Below are 19,105 nucleotides of genomic sequence, written 5' to 3' on the forward strand. Positions count from 1 at the left end.
AATTGCCAGAAAAATTGCGTAAATGAATTACAAGTAGAAAAATCTCCTTGAAAAAATGGATGCTCAGTTTAAATATCAGGCCACATATTTAGTGACTTGGCACATAATTGTTTTAATCCAATCAAAAGCCAAGATTGTATTAAATGGCAATGTTCCTATACCCAGTTTTGTTAAGTATTCCAAATAGTTTAGCATTTTTTGTGTGTGATTTGGTTGCAGGCCTGCTATATGTCCACTGCCATGTAGCCAATACAACCTGTTAGTAGTTTTTTTCTCTCCCAAATCATGAAATTAGAGAAATATCTTTTAGAGCAGAGTCTTGCAACTTTAGCTACTGAAGATATAACGCAAACTTGAAAAACAGGCTTATTTTTTCATCGGAAACAACCAGTATTAACCTAAGACCAGACTGTGTTGCAGTCAGAGAGAACATTACAGATGGATACAATTATGCTGTCTGTCCTTTGACCACTGAAATGGCATATAAACTAAGAATAAAAATATGAACCTTTGATGAACAAAAGCAGAGATGTACATTAGTATTCCTTGTTTTGTGGAACGGTATCAAAAGTTGTTTGCTACAGTACAGCGAAAATCTGTCTGCCTCTGAATGAGGAACAGTGAGTAATAATTAAGGATACGATTTGGTCACAGAGGTCATGGATTTCGTGGCTTTCCAGGACCCTCGTGTCTTCTGGGACAGGGCTGGAATAGCTGCAAGCTCCGGCAGCTCTCTTTTACCCTCCTTCCCCAGGATATTTTTAGTAAAAGTCAGGGATAGGTTGCGAGCTTCTGTGAATTTTTGTTTATTGGCTACGACCTGTCCCTGACTTTTACTAAAAATACCTAGGACAGAATCTTAACCTTAGTAATAATGTTTGGTGAACTTTCAGAGATTTGAAGTGTTGGTTCTCTGTCTATTACTTGAAGTTTATCCCAACCATCTTTGCTCTGGAAATTGTGCTAGTTTGGATCCAGTTCAAGTATAAGATTAATACTTTGATGACTTCTCACTTTACCTTTGATTGTTTAGTCATATCTAGGAGGATGACATAGGCTTAATTACAGACAGTAGAAGAGAAAAGTCTACTACCAGGCTAAGAAGCTGAAGTATATTAAGTGTTCACAGTGACTGTATGCTTAGAGTAATATAGGTATTAAAATATTGACTGACTGAGGGAGAAAACAAGAAAGATACTTCATAAGTGGCCGAGGGTGAGCTTCCTACGTAGGCATTTACCTCGTTGTTCTGATCCATTTCTTTAAGTTCAGATATTTGTGGAGAATTAACTATATTTACTTGGATGCTACTTTCATGCACTTCATGTAATCTCATGAATGTAACGTCCTTATCTCTTTCTAATGTCATATAGAAAATCTGAGTGGAGGAGAAGACCCAGCTCTGCATGTTAGGGCCCAAAATAGCTGAGGACATGCAGCAATTCTAGTTTTGAAATGTTGTTTTCTTCTTCCTTTCCTTGGATGCTTTTCTCCAAAATAAGAAAAAACTGAGCCAGTTATAATAGTGGGATTTCTTCCCTTTTCCTCCTTGAAATACATGAGCAAAATAGACCCTCTGAATACCCCTTCTCCCTGTCTGCCCTATGACAGTCAGTTTCTAACAGTGATCTCTTCTAAACCAACCTGCACACTTCCTGGGAAGTGATCATTTTTGTAGGGAGATCCCTGCGTGGTCACTGTATTAATTTATTCAAGGACTAGATTCTGCCATCATTACTGATATTGACTACTGCCTCATTGAAATCAATGGGACTACTCATAAAGACTATTCATTGTTTATAAGGGTGGCAGAGTCTCTAAGCAGTACTAATACAGTAGTTTCAGGGTCCTGACTCTATCACCTTTATACTCATGTTATGTACCTTTCTCCACAAGTACTGATTCTGTTTGCAGTAGCCCAAATTCTGTGAACCTTCCTCAGGTTGAGTAGCACCTTACTCCAGAAGTAATCTCATTGACTTCAGTGGGACTTCATATAGCATAAGGCATCACTCAGTGTGAACTGGGGTATCAGAATTTGGCCTGGTGAAACTACTTGTGAGGTAAGTATTACTCAACCTGGGCACGGGTCATCAGCCCCAGAAGTACTAATTTAGATGTTCTGGCAATAGGAAAGATAAAATGTATCCTAATAATGTGGTCACAGAAAAAGGAAACCATTAAAAAAACCCAACAGTTTAATTTTTAAAAAATAGTCCTATAGCACCAGGTTTAATGTTTCCGAACAGTTACTTCTCATGCTGACTGCATTAGTGCACAGAGTTCAGACATACTAGCAAACTAGACTGTCTCAGAAGGAGATTTCACTTATCTTTTGTCTCTTTCTCTTAGCTTGTGACTTGGCTTATGGTATTGTAACGATTTAGTTCCAAGATTACTGGAACTTTATGGAAAGTGATTCGAGGCTTCCCAAATGAGATTGAATTTAGATGCAAGGTATACATGGTAAATTATGGTAGCTGCACATTTGGCATGTGTTAAACTGGTGGCATGTTGTAGACAGGAGGAAATTCAGAGGAAATTGCTGCCGTACCCTGAGGTGTATCCAAGGATGGGTTGGTATTTAAAGTTTAAATCAGTCACAATTCTTATTCTGAATGTCAACACAAAGCTGTATTGATGGTGGAGTTGGTTGTGAGAAAAGGGTCAGTTTGAAAGTCAGGAGGTTTGTTCAACCTTTAAGTGCAGTAAAATAAAAAGTTCTTAACTGGATCCATGACAAAAGCAGAAGGTTATACCATTCACATTTACACATATCTGTTCATGTGCAGCCAGAGACAAAGGTCTGACATGAAATGCAAAATCAGGATTCCCTTCTGAAGCCTAAATTAAAAGAAGCATTGTGTGTTATTCTAGTTTCTCCAGTTACAAGGATGCATGTATTTTTGAGTCTCATTTCCTAGGGGCATTCTTTTGAGTGCACTGTGAGTAGGCGTTCGATCCAGGCTTGAATGCATATACCTCCCATTTCAACAGAAATTTGCACCATCTCTCAACAAATCTTATGTTACTTTTTGCATGTTTACTTAAAAAGCCATTCATTTTAAAGCTTCTGTTTATTTTCAAACAGGGACTTTAATCCTTTCAGTTAGAAGATAATGAAATCCTCCCAGGCTGTAGGCATTCTTATATGATATAAGAGGACAGATTAAGAACTCTTTGAAGGAAGTAACTTTTATTTATTTAACATAAAGGAGTATTAAATAAATGGGCTTTTTTGTAATTACAATGCCTTTTTGTGGGTTCAGCATTAGATCTAAAGATGTGTTGGCACACAAGCAGTCAAACAGAAAATATTCCAAACATTTTACAGTGAGTTATAGTCTAATTCAGGAATAACTCCCATAATAATTAAAGACAGAGATTTGCTATTCAAATGTGAATAAACCAAACCATAAAATTGTGGGGGAGGGAGGGTTTTCTTAAGACTCTAGAACCCCATTACTAATGTATTAATATTCATCAGTTGTACAGGGCTCATGGTGTCTGAGGTGTGTTACAAATGTCGGACATAGTTCCTGGTTTGAAGATTTTATAACCAAAATAAGAGCTTGCAATCTAATTATGTCAATTTGAGTCACAATGGGAATTGCAAGTAATGAAATTTCTATAGCATATACACCCACAGAGATGGCCTGCGGGCATGGCCAGGTTTTGGTTTTGCATAACGAATATCAGGTGAGGTTTGAGTCCAGATTCCATTTGATCTGAACCAGCAAAGTTCAAGGGTTTTCACTTGCTTTGTCTCCCTAGGGGACCCTATGGTGATTTGAGCTATGCAGAAACAATACTAAGGGTTGGTTTGGATTTTGATACATTTTATCCATCAGAGTGTGGAAGATATTCAGCTAAACTGTGACCCCTCACAGTATTAAATAGGATATTATCACTGACATGTCAGAATTAATATATTTTTAATTTTGGTTTGAATACGTGCTTAGAACATTAGCCTTGAACTACATGTTTTCCTGAACGATGGTTAATTGCTTGCTAATGACTCACAGCTCCGAGACATTAGAAATCCACTTTGAAGTTAGAAAAAAATACAGCCATGTGTAGTTTTAAAATTTTGCATATCCCTAAAATATTATGGCTAAGATTTTGAAAAGTTGCCTATGGAATTTGGACTCCCTAGTCCCATTACAACTATTGGGAATTGGGTGTTCAAATTAGGTTGGTACCTTTGGAACCACAGCCTACAACTTGTATATGTGTATGGTCAACGAATAGCTTTCTTTTGTAGACTATGAATAAATACAAAATATTTATATTTGCCACACAACATTATTACTGTACTAATAACATTAGCAGGCTGTAATTCTCTTTCTCTCACAAACATTAAAGAAAAGCCACAAGACCATCCTTCCTCTATTTGTTTAAGGCAGTCCACTTGTGTAACCTTTATTTATGTGTTCCCAGTAAATAGTCTAAAGGTAATTAATAGGACCAAACTGAACTCTTTAAGGTTTGAGCCTCCAGGATAGTTACAGATAATTTAATTTAGTGGAGGATTGTGAATGATACAAGTGATCAAATTAAAGAGTTTATTTAAAATAAAATAATTAGTTAAAGCAAACAGACATTACAATATAACTATACATTGCATTTAAACTCACATTCCAAAGTGTAATGGTACATCGAGGGGTGATCAGTCCTTGGATGAGAAGAATGGGTATTTAATCCTTTCTCTAATGAATGATGCATGCTAATCTAAAATTAGAGTACTACCCTTTTTATAATCAATTAACAACACCCTGTTAATTAAGTCTGCCTTTTACCATATGTATATTTCCGCTACCATATTTAATCTTCTATACTCCATAATCCAAATATCTTCTACTTTATTGGCTATTAATATCAAACATCATTTGATTATCTAATTATCATTTGTATCAGTACAAATTCTGAGGTTACCAATATCCCAAATAATAGAAAATTCCCCTGCAACACTTGCTAAAACCAGTTAAAACAATAATATATTTACCATATAACCCAAGGTTATCTCTAACTTGCCTCTAAATTATCTCACTTCACTTCACTCAGATTTTACTAGGCCTTATTGTTATCAATCAAAATTTAGGCTTGATAAAGTAAAGAAAACTATTCTTTCCTTACTTTTCAGCACATTTCTATTTAACATAAGCAAGCATCATCTCTATAAGCTATACTAGGACTTAAGGGTTAAAATGTAATGAGTTTTAAGGACAAGAATGTGTTTTCTTGGAAACTTATTTCCTACAAGGAAGACCAAATAAATAAGCACCAGTAGGAGTTGAGTGGCAAAAATCCACTGGGTAGAATCAGTCAGGTGGGAAGGCCAAGCACTCATCCAGAAATATGAGTATATGGGCAAGGAATTGACAGAGTATGTTTGACCAAGCAATCAGTAGCCCTTCTAAGATCTAGAGAATTCACATCCAGTTCCTGCTGACCTCTTCACTTTTGGAATGACTGGATGTCCTAAAGCAAACAGAGCTACATTGGCAACTAAAGTCTATGTAGCCTTCTCAGTTCTTAGAAAACTATAGTCCCATTGAGCCAACACACCGATATGCAAGCTGCATTGTCCTTCCACACCCCAGCCACCACCCCATCTCTTTGGGACCTATGTATGTCTACAGAGCGTTTAACTTTTGGTTAGGCCATGCTACTGATATTCACTCATAGAATCGGGATCAGTCATGTCCCAATAGAACATGCATCCAGCAAAATTTCCTCAGGGATCTAGTAAAAGATTCAGTCTTTGAATTTACAGCCAGAATGTAGTTCCCATCCAAACCTTTTCAGAACATACAAAATGTATAAGGCTATCCCCTCTACTGAAGACCTGCCATTTCCCCTTCCCTTGCATCATTTCCTGGAGCTGCTGATAGCCATTTTCTGGATGGGACATCTTCGTGAATTTGGAGGCCTCAAGCTCAAGTTCATTCACTCCTCCCTCCTGTGGCAGTGTTCAGCTGGCCATTGGACACAGCACCAGCATCTTTGCTGCTCTATTCAAACTTTGCGCCATTCTGGGCATTCCACTTACTTGCTCCCCAGAGTTCACTGTGCACCTCTGAACTCCTGGAGTCCACAAAATTTTAATGCCTTTGAGCAGTCTTTCACAGGGAAGCCTCAGTGTCTTGCCTATTTTAAATATATATAGAAAACCTAGATCCTATGATCTCATCTTCAATTAGAGTTTGGCCCAGAGTTTGTAAACCTTTTTGGATCCTTTAGGATGAAAGGGGCTATTATAAATAAAAGGCAATATCATTGATTATTATTATTATTTATTATTAATATATTTTACCAGGAAAGCCTTAGATATCACATCAAGTTTTTAAGACTGTTTTGGATGAGATGTTGTTCACAACCAGCAGCATTTATTGCTAATGGATTATCATCATGAATTCATGACAGGGAAATCATGCCTTGTTGTTTTTTCTTTGAGTACATTATTAAGGGAAATAGTAAACCTAATTTATCTGGATTTGTGAAATGTGGTGATACTGATATGACTATAAGAATATTGTGCATTTACACCACATGTTGTCACACTGATATGTCATTCATTCCAATGGAAATAATTTTTCATGGTACTGCAGTCTGTTGCAAGATAGAAATGTAATAGACAATCCAACAGTTTAATAGAGTTTCAAGAACGTTCTTTAGTCCTTAAAGTCTACTTGTTCATAATAAACTAAAGATTAGCTGAAGTAATTATCAAGCTCTGAAGCTCAGAAGTATAAAAGTAATTCCACTTTTATAATGATTCATTATAGTTCCATAAAGAAATTATTTGCTGTATGTTCAAGCAGGTGAATGGACAGACCAATTATAATTAGATGATATGGCATACAAAGTCAGGGAATATAGATAAGGTGGTTAAAATAGAGTTTTTACATGTAGTTCAAGAAAAGGGTGTGTAGCTAAATACTGTTCTGTGCCTTAGTAGGAGCAATGGTGAAGGAAAACTCAATCTCCACTTGATTAATAGCGCCAAAATGGATAATTATTTAGATCCAGCTTTCTGTGGATTTCCCAGTCATCTTGATGTTAAATTTGCAGGCATTTCATTGTGATGTTGTTGAGACTACTACAATTAACTCCTGACTAGGCTACTGCATGTTTGGTTTTTTTTGGTAATGCTTCAGTTTGTTTTAAAAGTGAAGCCATATACTTAGGATCTGTGTTTGCACAGCACCTAGTACAATGGGATTCTGGTCTATAACTTCTGTTCCTTGTTGCTATCACAATATAAATACTAAAGAATAATAATAATAAGTTGCTTTAAAAAATATCATGTTACCCCCTCCTAATCTCCATCTGTTGTGCACTAGGAGACTTTAAATTTTACTCTAAGAACCAATCACACAGTGGCTATGCACCCAAAACTCCAACTGAGGTTATTTGGATTTTTAACTGTGTACTAGTTTTTGTATTGACTCCTAAAATTCAGAAATAGCCCTGTCCCCATGGTGCACAATAAAAGTTTCCGCATTCTAGTATGTTCAGCATGCCACAATATAAGGAATTTTCAGTCTTGAGAGTATTCTGGTAAAGAATGACTACCTTTCCGGTGCAGTGAGACTGCAGGTCTGCCAATGCCAAGTACTAAGAGCTTGATCCAGTAAAACTGAAATTGAAGGACAGATTCCAGTTGATTTAACTGGCAGTTGGACCTGAGCCTAAGCCACCAAATGTCTTATGCTGGCATTCACTAAGTCTGATGTAAAACTTACGTTGTGGTGTTCAAAGGTTGTCTTTGCTTTGATTACTCCTCTACACTTTAGACCATGACTTTGGAACTCTGTCTAAGACATTTTTATCTCCTCCAACATCACCAGGCATTGGTTCTGAAATACAATTTACTGTTAGATTGTCACTACATTAGAACAGATAAGAGATTTTATTTCAAGTTGTCAGCCTGAAATACTTGTCCATAACAATGTGGTAAGAGATGAGTAGATAAAGAGGGAACAGCAGACTTATGAGAGGTACTGAAGGTGAGAACCAGGAGCTAGGATTTCAAGTAATGGTAAAAGTGGAGCTAGTAGAATGATCCAAAGAGAGGAGGATGGGAGGTGTCATGATCAAAATGACTGGCAAGGAAGACTATTTAAGCACCTGCATTTTGAATTAACTAGAGGTAGCAATGTGGTTGTTGTGGAGACCAGGGAGAGAGTCTTACCCAAGTCATCATCATGTAAAGTGTTTCAACTGCATGGAAAAAGAGAAAAGAACAGATCTTTTAAATGTTGTGTAGGAAGAAGCAACAACATTTGGACGTGGCCTAAAAGTATGGGGTGAAGGAGAAGGCGAAGTCAAAGATGGACCTCTGCCCCAAAGATTACAGGCTTGGATGACACTGATGGAAGTTAGTGTTGTCAACAATGGCAGAAGATGAGGAGATTGTAGAATGTTGCAGGGGGATGGGGGAAGAAGGGAGATAAGGAACCGTGGTACGTTTAAAATGATAGTTAGGTATCCAGGAGGTCATATGTATTTAATGGGAAAAGGGGATTATAATCACCAAGAAAGGTGAAGTTTTAAATTAGTTGGAATTCCTGAGGTTCTTTTGTTGCAGAGTGTATTTTGCTTTTATGAAAAAAAATTTGCAGAGAGAAAAATGCAGCCAGTAAATTATGGTTCTAATAAATTCTGCTTGAGAGTGCTGCCTCTGAGCATATATCAAAACAGAGTAATTAGTATTCAAGGAAGGAAGAACTTTGTTCAGTGGAGAACAAATCATCAGATGATTCAGATAAATGGTATTCTTAATTTATGCAAATTAAAAGAAAGTACTAGGAATATGGGTTTTTGGGTTTTTTTTAATTACCCTAATGGGCATTAAAAGATTATTCTATTTTTTTCCTCATCTAATAGTTTTGTTTCTGTACTTAATTATATGTTTAAACCACCTAAGAGTAAAGTACATGAGAATTTAAAACCTAAAATTTAAACTAATAGAGTTGTTGCACAAGATATCAATTTGTACTTTTTTCTGCACCATCGCTTAGTTTATTCACTCTGAGACAAGTTTTGTTAATATGGTTTATGCACCAACAACATTAATAATGCTCCCAGGACTGACTTTCTACATGCTGTTAAATTAATACATTTTCTGATTACCAAACAAAAATATATTTGTTAAATAAAAGATTCTCTGAAATAAAATCTTGTTAAAGAGCAGACCTGTGACAGATTAAAAACTAATAATGCAAGATTATCCATTTCAGCAGCTCTAACTACATTTTCTTTTCTGGAATATAGTTCTATATGTGACTAGTAGTAATTATGCACTTCAGAATGCTTGGCAGGTTCATAAAGATCACTGGGGCCAGCTCCTCAACTGATTTAAACTGCAGTAATTAGTGGAGCTACATCAGTTTACACTAGTTGAGGATCTGGCTCTATGCTTTGTTTTCTTTGAATCTGTGGCAAATAAGATAATTTGACATGTCCCCTGATTTATTGATGGTGGGCTGGAGACAAGACCCTTGAGTGTGGAATTCATTTCCACTAGCAGTTCATCAGAGCCTGAATTTGTTGATCTTCAGGTCATGGCACAAAGTCTTCCTGTTCTTCTAACCAACAGAGGAAAGGGGCAAGGATAAGTAGATGGGTTGAGTGATGGGAAAGCTTCAGGAGGGTCCTTATATTTTGGACATTGTGTCCTAATTGTCATTTGTACTTATTATAAATATGACACTTTAAGCCAAAATACTGACTAGGCACGTTTTAGATAGATAGATAATTCTGAAAAAGTCAAACAGTACAGACTGAAGGTCTCAAATTCAATCCACAAAAATGACCCCAGTGTCTCTGTTTATAAAACCAAGCATTGTTACGTCATGTCACACATTCAGCTCCTAATTTCCTAAACAGCATTAGCTAGGCAATACAACTTTTACATTTGAATGTGCTACTCTGTTATTTGATGAGTATTATTCTGTCACAGGGAATTTACTCTTTAAGGAGACGTTCTGTAACCTGTCAGATTATCTCAAAGATCTAGATAAATATTTTTTTAAATTCTCGCTCCATGTATAGATTAATAGAAAACAGAGATGGAAAAGGCATATTAGGTCATTTAGCCCCTCTGCTGCCGGGGCAGTGTTGTTTCCTACAAAATACTTTTTCAGTGCTTTATCCCGTTTTCTCTTAGGCCATGTCTTTACTGAATGCTAACCACAGGTTATTCTTTGAGTAGTGTCCCTGTGGATGCTCCAGTGTAAGTCCACTTGCATCCCTGCACTGCTAATCGGAGAATTTTGGTAGCCGTGTCAGTTCAGCCCATGTGCTGCCCTACTTTATGGTCTGGCTGGAAGCTAACTAGCCTTGTGTGGGCAGCTCCCTTCCCTCTCCCCCTTCCCCCCAGTTCCTTCTCAACCATTCCTGGCTAGAGACGGAGGTTTTGGCAGTCCATCCATCGGATCGTTAACGCTGTTGTTCAAACTTAATTTGTTGCTAATTTTTCTTTTTATCTGTTAGTTTAGAGTTTCCTTTGGGTTTTCTTTTCAAATCCCGCCCCCCAAAAATCCACATTATTTACTATATCCCCTGTCTCTGGGGGCTACCCCTGTGCGGGGTATGCCTGGTTCGCTGAGGTTAAGCCGTGCCTCTCTTGTAAAGAGGCCATCCCTGTTACAGACACACATTCCTGTTGTGTCCGTTGTCTCAGGGAAAACCACATTCCTCGGATGTGTGTTTTTTGTCAACAGCTAAAGCCATGGACAACCATGGTTTTAGCTGAGGCTAAAACTCCTTTTAATGGAGGCAGCTCTTCAACTGCCTTCAGACCTGTGTCAAGATTCACTCAGATGACAGGAATCTTCACTACAGACCTCAACATCTAAAGGTGGTGAACGTAAGAAGACAGCCACTCACCATTCACATGAGGCTTCAAAAAAGAGAGCTGAGTCCCCAAAGCAAGCCCTGAACCAGCCAAAAAAGATCCCCTGGACTCCGAAGCCATCCAAATGTGGTACCCAGAGCTCGCACAGTACTATTCCAACGGAACACATTGATATGCCTAATGACCTGAAGGGCACAAGCACCAAAGCAACAGTACTGACTGGGAGAAAAAAAGGACAGAGACCAAGTATTGGGGAAGGCTCCCTTGGTGTGGGCAAGAGCTTCGGTACCAATAACAGTACGCCAAACAGCGTTGCAGCATTTCATTTCTATCATTGACCCTGTCGGTATCACCGTCCCAGCACTGGCAGCCACCACTAGGAGTTCAAATTCTCGAAAGATCTCACAGTATCTAAGGTACCTGAGTCTCCCCTACTCAGTATCAGGACTCCTTTACTGAGTTTACTTCAAGCTCAAGATTATCCACTGGCACCATGCCATGCACCTCCATTCTCCAATGAAGAGTTTGACAGTGAGCAGGAGGAGGTTGTCTCCCATTGTTCATTTCAGGCACCTTACAATGCCCATTACCAACTTGGGCCTGCACAGCTGTGCCATCCATCTGGCCCTCAACAACACTGGTACAGACAACCATGGTGCCAGCCACTGAGACCCTTCCCACCATCCCAGTGGCCCTATTAGGACCCATGGGAAGTGTATAGATATCATGCCTCCCAAACATCTAGCGTGGCCCACCATGATCCAATGAGGCGACTTCCTTCAGCCTCCACATCCAGAGCCCTCTGAGCCTCCTGACAAAGTGAGGGAGGAACAGGAGGCCAGCCTTGAGGAAGAAGTCATACCACAGACCAACATCTCATCTTCCTCACCAGATGAGGCAGTGATGCCCCCTCCACCATCTCTAGCATCCCTCCACACACTCAAAGACTCCAGGGCTACTCTTTGGTTGTTAGGTATCTATACACCTGGACAGAAGAGAGAATACAGTCCCTAGCCTTCACTTAAATCTCATACAGCATGCTACCCAACTCAGCGCTTTTATGAGCCATAAAGGAAAAAGTTCAGGTTCTCAAAGCGTAAACCAACAGGCCCACAGCTGCCTTTTTCCCAACCATCCACTTCAAAACACCAGTTTGGACGGATTGGTTGGGGCACCGACAGACCACTCCTTTGAACGCCATCTGACACTGGCCAACCTATCGCCTCCCTATGGATGCTGCTTTGCTCTGTTCCGCAGAAACTGAGAGTGGCTAATATCCAACAAATGGGTTCTAGAAATCATCTACAATGGGTATTCCATTCATTTACCTTCCGCCCCCAGTGGTCTCCTAGTTGGCATCCCATCCCCAGAAGACTCTAAAGATATATCTACATTGTGATAAAAGACCCACAGCACAGCCCCAGCTGCCCCAGCTCAGCTGACTCAGGCTCACGGGACTCAGGTTGTGAGGCTGTAAAATTGCAATGTAGATGTTTGGGCTCTGTGTAGACCCCAGGAGGGAGGTGGTTCTGAGAACCCAGACTCCAGCCCAAGCCAGAAGGTCTACACTTCTTTTTTCTAGCCCAACAGCCTGGGCTCAAGTCAGTTGACCCAGACTCTGAGACTTAGTGCTGTAAGTTTTTTATTGCACTGTAGACCTATGCTTACACTGTCTCACTTGGTCCTGACAGACACGGAAAAAAGTGGCAAGTGTCTGTAACTCCCTATAATTTCATACTCCCTATACAGGGCCACAACTAAAAAGTAGCAAATTTTATCTCAAAGAATACCATTCTCTTTTGTGATTCAGAAGGAATTTCTACCACTTCCCTTGGGAGACTATTCACCAAAGCAATAGATCTCCTTGATACTCAGTTTAACTATTCCGTTTCTTAATTTCATCCCATAAATATTACTTTTCCTGCACTGACTTCAATGCCCCAGTAAGGATTGAGTAAAAATAGAGTAAGGATTTCAGGATTTTTCTCATTTTGCATATTCTCTATAATAAAAAATATGCTTCTGTATTTCAAAGTCTTTGAAAGGGAGATTTAGGTTTTACATTACATTCACCAACTCCTGCTAAGCAGCATTTATCTGAAAATGTACCATTCAACTAAATATTAAAGACTGCACAATCTTTATTTTTATAATACATTTTCACCGTAGATTCATATTATATATATTTTTAAAATGCATGCTGTTGCATATGCAAAATTCATGTTCTTTTGGCATGCATAAATTCTTGAAATTACCATTTTTAATTATTTATATTTGTGCTGTCATATTAGTTGCACAAACAACTATTTAGATAAGTAAGAGGGCATTTGCAAATGAATTACATTGACTGCAATTGTAATTATGTATGCAAATAAATATTGCACACAAATACACAAATTTTGTCTGCCAAATTGTGTACACACAGAATTTTGGGTTTTTATAAAATCTGGCCCTTAATATATTACAGCTGAAATAGGAGATTTGTAATTTGTAGTGGTGGTAGCAGGCTAACAAGTATATTAGTAAAAACAACGAGAGTCCTGTAGCACTTTAAAGACTAACAAATTTAATTTCAGCAGGCATAAATATATTAGTCTTTCATTAAGACAGTACAGTGTGTTAAGAGTTCCACCTTCTATTATATTCATTGCAACTCTGAAAAGGACAAAGTAATAAAAATGAATCACCACAATAATTATGGTTGGTGCATTAGCTCTGTAAATTCATGTTAGAAGCGGTTTTGCTGAAAAACTCCTACAAGAAAGTTTCATAATGTACATTTTCTTTTTTTATGATCAGTACCAAAATATAGTTCTCTTACTGAAAAACATGTGTACAGACTTCTGATGGTGATGCTCAAGTATGGCTCATTCTTAGTGGGAAAATACATAATTTAGGTGTGTGCTGAATTCCGTAAATAGACACAGTGGAATTTGCAATATCCTATAATAGTATATTTCAAGATAGCTGTGGCAACTCTGTGAATTGGTCAGTGTGGCTGCTTTTATTTATCATTTATTTATAATAACAAAGATCTTATCTGAACACAGGCCAGAAAGTGTTAGTTCACATTAGAGATTGGGAAGGGGACACTGGAATGGGGGCACTCACTCGTTTGTATGGAATGGCAGATAAAGACAAACTTTATCACAACACTCCAAGGAAACTCTAACACTTAATTTGCCCACGCTGTCCCACATTTTTTCTTTCATTGATACGCTTGTCAAGATGATTCACCTGGTTGGTGTGAAGACCACATTGGCACTTCTGTCAGCTTGGCAGTTTCAGCTGACATAAACTTCCAAAGTCTGAATACAGAATCTAAGCTGAATCTCTTTTGGTAGGGAAATGTAGTTGCAAATATCACAGAAATAATCATTTGCATTTAATAGCAACTTCCATCCAAAAATCTCATTATATTTTACAAACATTGATTAATTAAGTCTGATTAATTAAGCTGTGACAGATATTGCAACCACATGCAGCACGGTTGAGTTTATGTATCACTGTGGGCCAGCAACTGTCTGCAACTCCAGGTGGGAGGGTTATCACAGCTCCGCCAGGAACCAAAAACAGGTGGGGGAGTGATTGTATCACTCCATAGGATGGTTTGCATATGCTGGTTCAAACTGAGTTTTCCAGAGACCATAAGACAAAGTATCAAGAATCAAAGCCTGCTGGAGAGCTAGTCTCTAGGCAACCTAACAAGTGCAGCTGGCCTGTAGTAGGCTGCTTGGTCGGCTATGCTGCCTGAATGGTTGGAGAAGTCAGCATACTGGCTCTTAAGCCCAGCAGCTGTAGCAGTTCAGTTGAGTGACTGCTGAAAGCATTTGCCCATAGCTGTGATATCTTCTACCTTGTTCCAGCCTTGCCTCACTCTGGGTAACCTGGTGTTGACCCTGGGCTCCGACTCCTAACTCAGGCTGTGGCGCTTGGCTCTGGCATCTGGCTCCAGTGGTGACCCGGTGCTCTGATTCCTGGTTACTGAATCTTCTTCTGACCATTAGACCTGATTCCTGCTCAGACCACTAGGCATGACTGCTCATGTCCCAGTCACATGGCAGAAAGAGCTTTTGCTATTAAAAAAAAAAAAGAAAAGGCTGAACTGACTCAGGGCCTCCTTTCTGATCAACAAACGGACAGGACCTTCTGCCAACGAGGAACTCAACCCTTGTGGAAGGGTTGGAAAGACTTTGGTTTACTAGGGCCCCTTAAGACTGATGAGTGATTCTTGGTATGTCTAGTCTGTGTTTACATTTATTTATTGTTTTTATTATGTTTTCTCTGTAATGCTTTTCCTATTAAAAATACATTTTCTGGCTTAGAAAGAGCTGTGTGGTAACTTGTAACAGCTAACAATACACTGATCATAGCCCTTGGAGGGGAAGCAACGCACAGGCGCTGTCTTTGGGCAGGCTGGCTTCCTGTGCATATCCCACTATAAGGCAGAGAGTTGTGAAGCCTTAAAACCCTCCTCTCAAAAGGCAAGGGGACAAAGTTTCATGCCCAGAGACAGGTGATGGCTAGAGACCTGACTGAGCACCCCTGGAGAGAACCACGGAAGGGGGGAGTACAGAGACAGTTACCCTGAAACTGACAATATGTACAGGATCATTTTGCATTTTAAGATGGAAGAATTGAGGTACAGAGATGTTAAACAACTTTCTCAAGGATATGAGAGAGCCAGGATTAGTACCCAGATCTATAAAACCATAAATAGTAAACAAAGAAAATTGTTGTTCTCCTTTTTTTTTCTTTTCTTCTTTTTTTTAACTGAATTAAATTCCCTAAGCAGCATTTTGTAAAGTGGAGGTGTAACTGATCAGTTGGGGGACTAAGACATGTTTCTCAGTGGTTCTCCAGAGATTCTACTTTTGTTCAAAAAAATTAAAATCCAGATTTTAAAAGGTATTGAGATGTCTACAGATACAAATAAGCACCCAGTGGGATTTTTCAGAAGTGCCTAGCTGCATTCATAGGCACCTAAATTCCTTTTAAAAATCTGTCTGTTTCTTGTTGCTGTGGAGAAAACTTGGAAAGTGTGATTCGAGTGTAAACAATGCAGTGATGTCTTCCTGAGGTTGCGGAGAGTCTGAAACAATAAATCTGAGTTGTATGCTGCCCCATTCATTTCAATGGGTACTGCAGATTCACAGGCTAAAGATGATACTTAAATGTCAACATTGTTAACTGTTTCACTGTTTACCAAAGTATGCACGAAAAGAGAGGAAGCATATTATGAAAATCTATGCAGCCTACTCTGAGTCACAGTTGTCACAACAGACCACTTATTTAGGTTAGGTTAGGTTTCATTTTCCTGAAGCGAGGCTGTTTTCATAAGTCTGGGAAATGCTGCTCTAAAGTTTATTATAGATGTCGGTGGTGTTTCATCTAAATTGTTTCATACAAATAAGCTGTTGAAAGTCCAAATAAAACCAACAATAAACTGTCGATTTAATGATGTACATATCTAAATTGTGCATTTTGTCCATTTATAGTCCTATACTTGTACATTAAATCCTACTTATACGTACAATATATTATCTTCGTCACTCCTCTAACATCATGACCTCCTGGCGTCTACCTATATCTCCCTGCCTTTCAGGCTATATTATTAGAGGTTCCATAGTACAAGGCCACTGAATCCTGAGCAGACCCCTTTTTCAAGGGTTATTATTTCATGGTGTTCACTGGTCTGTCCAGTGGTTCAATCTCTGCTTCATTTCACTCTGTTTTGCAGTGGACCCTTCACCACAGTTCAATGTACTGTTGTACTGGCTCCTGGAAGACACCTTCATCCTGTGCTTCATGTCCTAGAGCGGCACAAGCCTGGTGAAATTCCAGGCTTTGCATCTCGGAATCTGTCTTAACTCAGTCTCCTGGTTTTCCTCAGGACTACCCTATCCTTAGCTCAGTCAGACTTTCCTTCATGCTCAGAGGCTGATTCAGTCTCTCATGCAATCTCTGACATCATCCCACTACATTAGCATATCCTCCCTGTGTTGGCTAGTCAGTGCCCTCCAGAAACACTAGGCTATACCACCCTGAAGTGTGGAACTGCTTGTCTGTGCCATCCCTGATATTTCGCACCCTGCCTCTTGCCGCCTCCTCCTCCCAAAAAAAACTTTTGGAAAGGCTCTACAGGCCCATTCTCCCTTTGCTTGACTTCTAGAAAAGCTCTCGGACACTGATTTATCTTAACTAAATTAGTTAAGATTCTTTTTTAATTACATTCAAGAGCTCTGTGATGCTGGTGACTAATGGAAAGCACCAGCTTACTGATGCTGAATATGTATCCAGAAAGCACACACAATTTTTCAAGAGACTTTTTCAAATAGCACAGATGCATTTTTATTTCCATAACATTTATGCTTTATGATATGTTGCTGTCCTTCTGTTCTCTTTCTTTTTGCCTTTGGCTTTTTTCCTCTCTTATACAATGTGTATTTTCGCAAATGGGTCTAGAATAACATTTTGATTATGCTGACAAGAACAGCAACACCTCCGTAGATTGTCCTACAGCAAAGGCATGACAGAATAAATGATCACAAATAAATTCTCATTCCATGGTTTCTGTGTATGCAGTGCTTCACTTCCTCTCTCCACGGGGCAAATGATCTGGCAAACAACTTCCTCACATGTCAAAATCTGAAACAGATGCTAACATAACAGATGCAGTTGTTATCTTGCCTGCCAGAACATAGAAGTTGAACTCAGGTCCCAAGAGTACAGAAATTTCCCTGTGCAAGCCACCAAGGATTAAGAGACAGTGTGTTGTCTGTGCTTCATAATATACACTATAAAAGAGACTCCTATTGAGCCATTACATTGCACTTCATTATACATCTTCAAAGTGCTGTACAAAGAAGCCTGTGCTCTCTACTAATTCCTCAGAAGGATGAATACAATTTTTGAATTTGGACAGGATGGATTGCTTTGAAGTAATGACACTTAGTAGCTTGGTACCTTAGTTCCCCATCTGTAAGATGGGGGTAACAATACTAACTTTCCATCCCCTTCGTATTGTCTATTTAGACAGTAAGTTCTTTGGGTCAGAGACTGTCTTTTACTATATGTATGTACAGGCATAGCTCAATAGGACCTCAATTTCAGTTGTGGCTTTCAGGCATTGTCGTAAGACAAATTATAATAATAGTTAATAAGATGAATGCTGAAATTTACAGACAAGTCATATGGCTCTTTGTTGCATCCCATTCCCCTCTCTCCATTTATCCATTGTTTCATAGACTTAAGCTCTTTGGGGCAAAGGCAGGTCTTCCTACTCTATTTCAGTAGGATACATGCCTTTATGTCTTCTATGCATTCCTTTATATGTCTACAAAGTTTTGCGTCTTGGTGCTCATAGTATGATTGGTACTATATGTATTTTAAGTGTTGTACTGTTAAACACTACTTACTATATTGTAGCACTATATTGGTATATTATTTTTAAGCACTGACAAGTGTGTTTAGTGCTCTGCAACAGCCAAATGAAGACACAGTCTCCACCCAAGGGGTTAACAATCTAAAGGACAAAGATAGATCAAATAGCAGCATACTGAGACACAGCACAGAGAATGGATATAACATACAATAGGGTTTGGGGTTTTTTAAAAATTTGTAGGTGTTATGGAAAAAATGGATTTTCAAAAGGGATTTGAATGAAAAGAATTTTTCATATAAACTCTGTGTGTGTGTGTGTGTGTGTGTGTAATAAATAAATAACAATGAAAGTATACTAAATAGTGTAGTAACTGTTTGCCTTTTTATCATTTCCATCTTTACTGTTACAAAAATATGCGAATAATTATGCAGGAATGTTATTTAATCTCTTCTTTCTTTTTAAAATATATTTTTAAATCACTTGTCCAAATGTTAATGTTTAACATAAAATCTGTTATAGAATATCCCTCAATCTGCAGCATTTTGACTGTTTTAGTAACATGAGTTACACCACTCCCATGTTATCAACCTTAAATTAAATTGGTAATTTGGGCTCCATTCTGTTATCAGTTTTATGCCACTGTAACTCCACAGAGGAGTTACATGAGCGTAGGGCTGGTATAATGGATGGGAAGGCCAAGCCCTTTAAAATTAAAGTTTCAATAAAACAAGTGGAATAATAAATCTTAGTGCTCAAGGTCTCCCTGTTATAACTTCACAGAAGAATAGAAATGGAGAGCTGCACCAGACCTTGATTGATGTCACAGATCTTGGTGCTTGTGAATTTCTGATATTTCC

General features: G+C 38.6%; 1 protein-coding gene across 4 annotated transcripts in view; it reads left to right on the top strand.

Annotated features, from left to right (window-relative positions):
* SLC2A9 (solute carrier family 2 member 9) overlaps positions 1-19,105 on the top strand; it is a 222,903-nt gene that overhangs the window by 163,244 nt on the left and 40,554 nt on the right. The window lies entirely within an intron of this gene.

Source organism: Emydura macquarii, unplaced genomic scaffold, assembly GCF_026122565.2.
Source record: "Emydura macquarii macquarii isolate MOO-44397 ecotype Brisbane River unplaced genomic scaffold, CSIRO-AGI_Emac_v2 contig_3062, whole genome shotgun sequence".
Taxonomy (NCBI): Eukaryota; Metazoa; Chordata; order Testudines; family Chelidae; genus Emydura; species Emydura macquarii.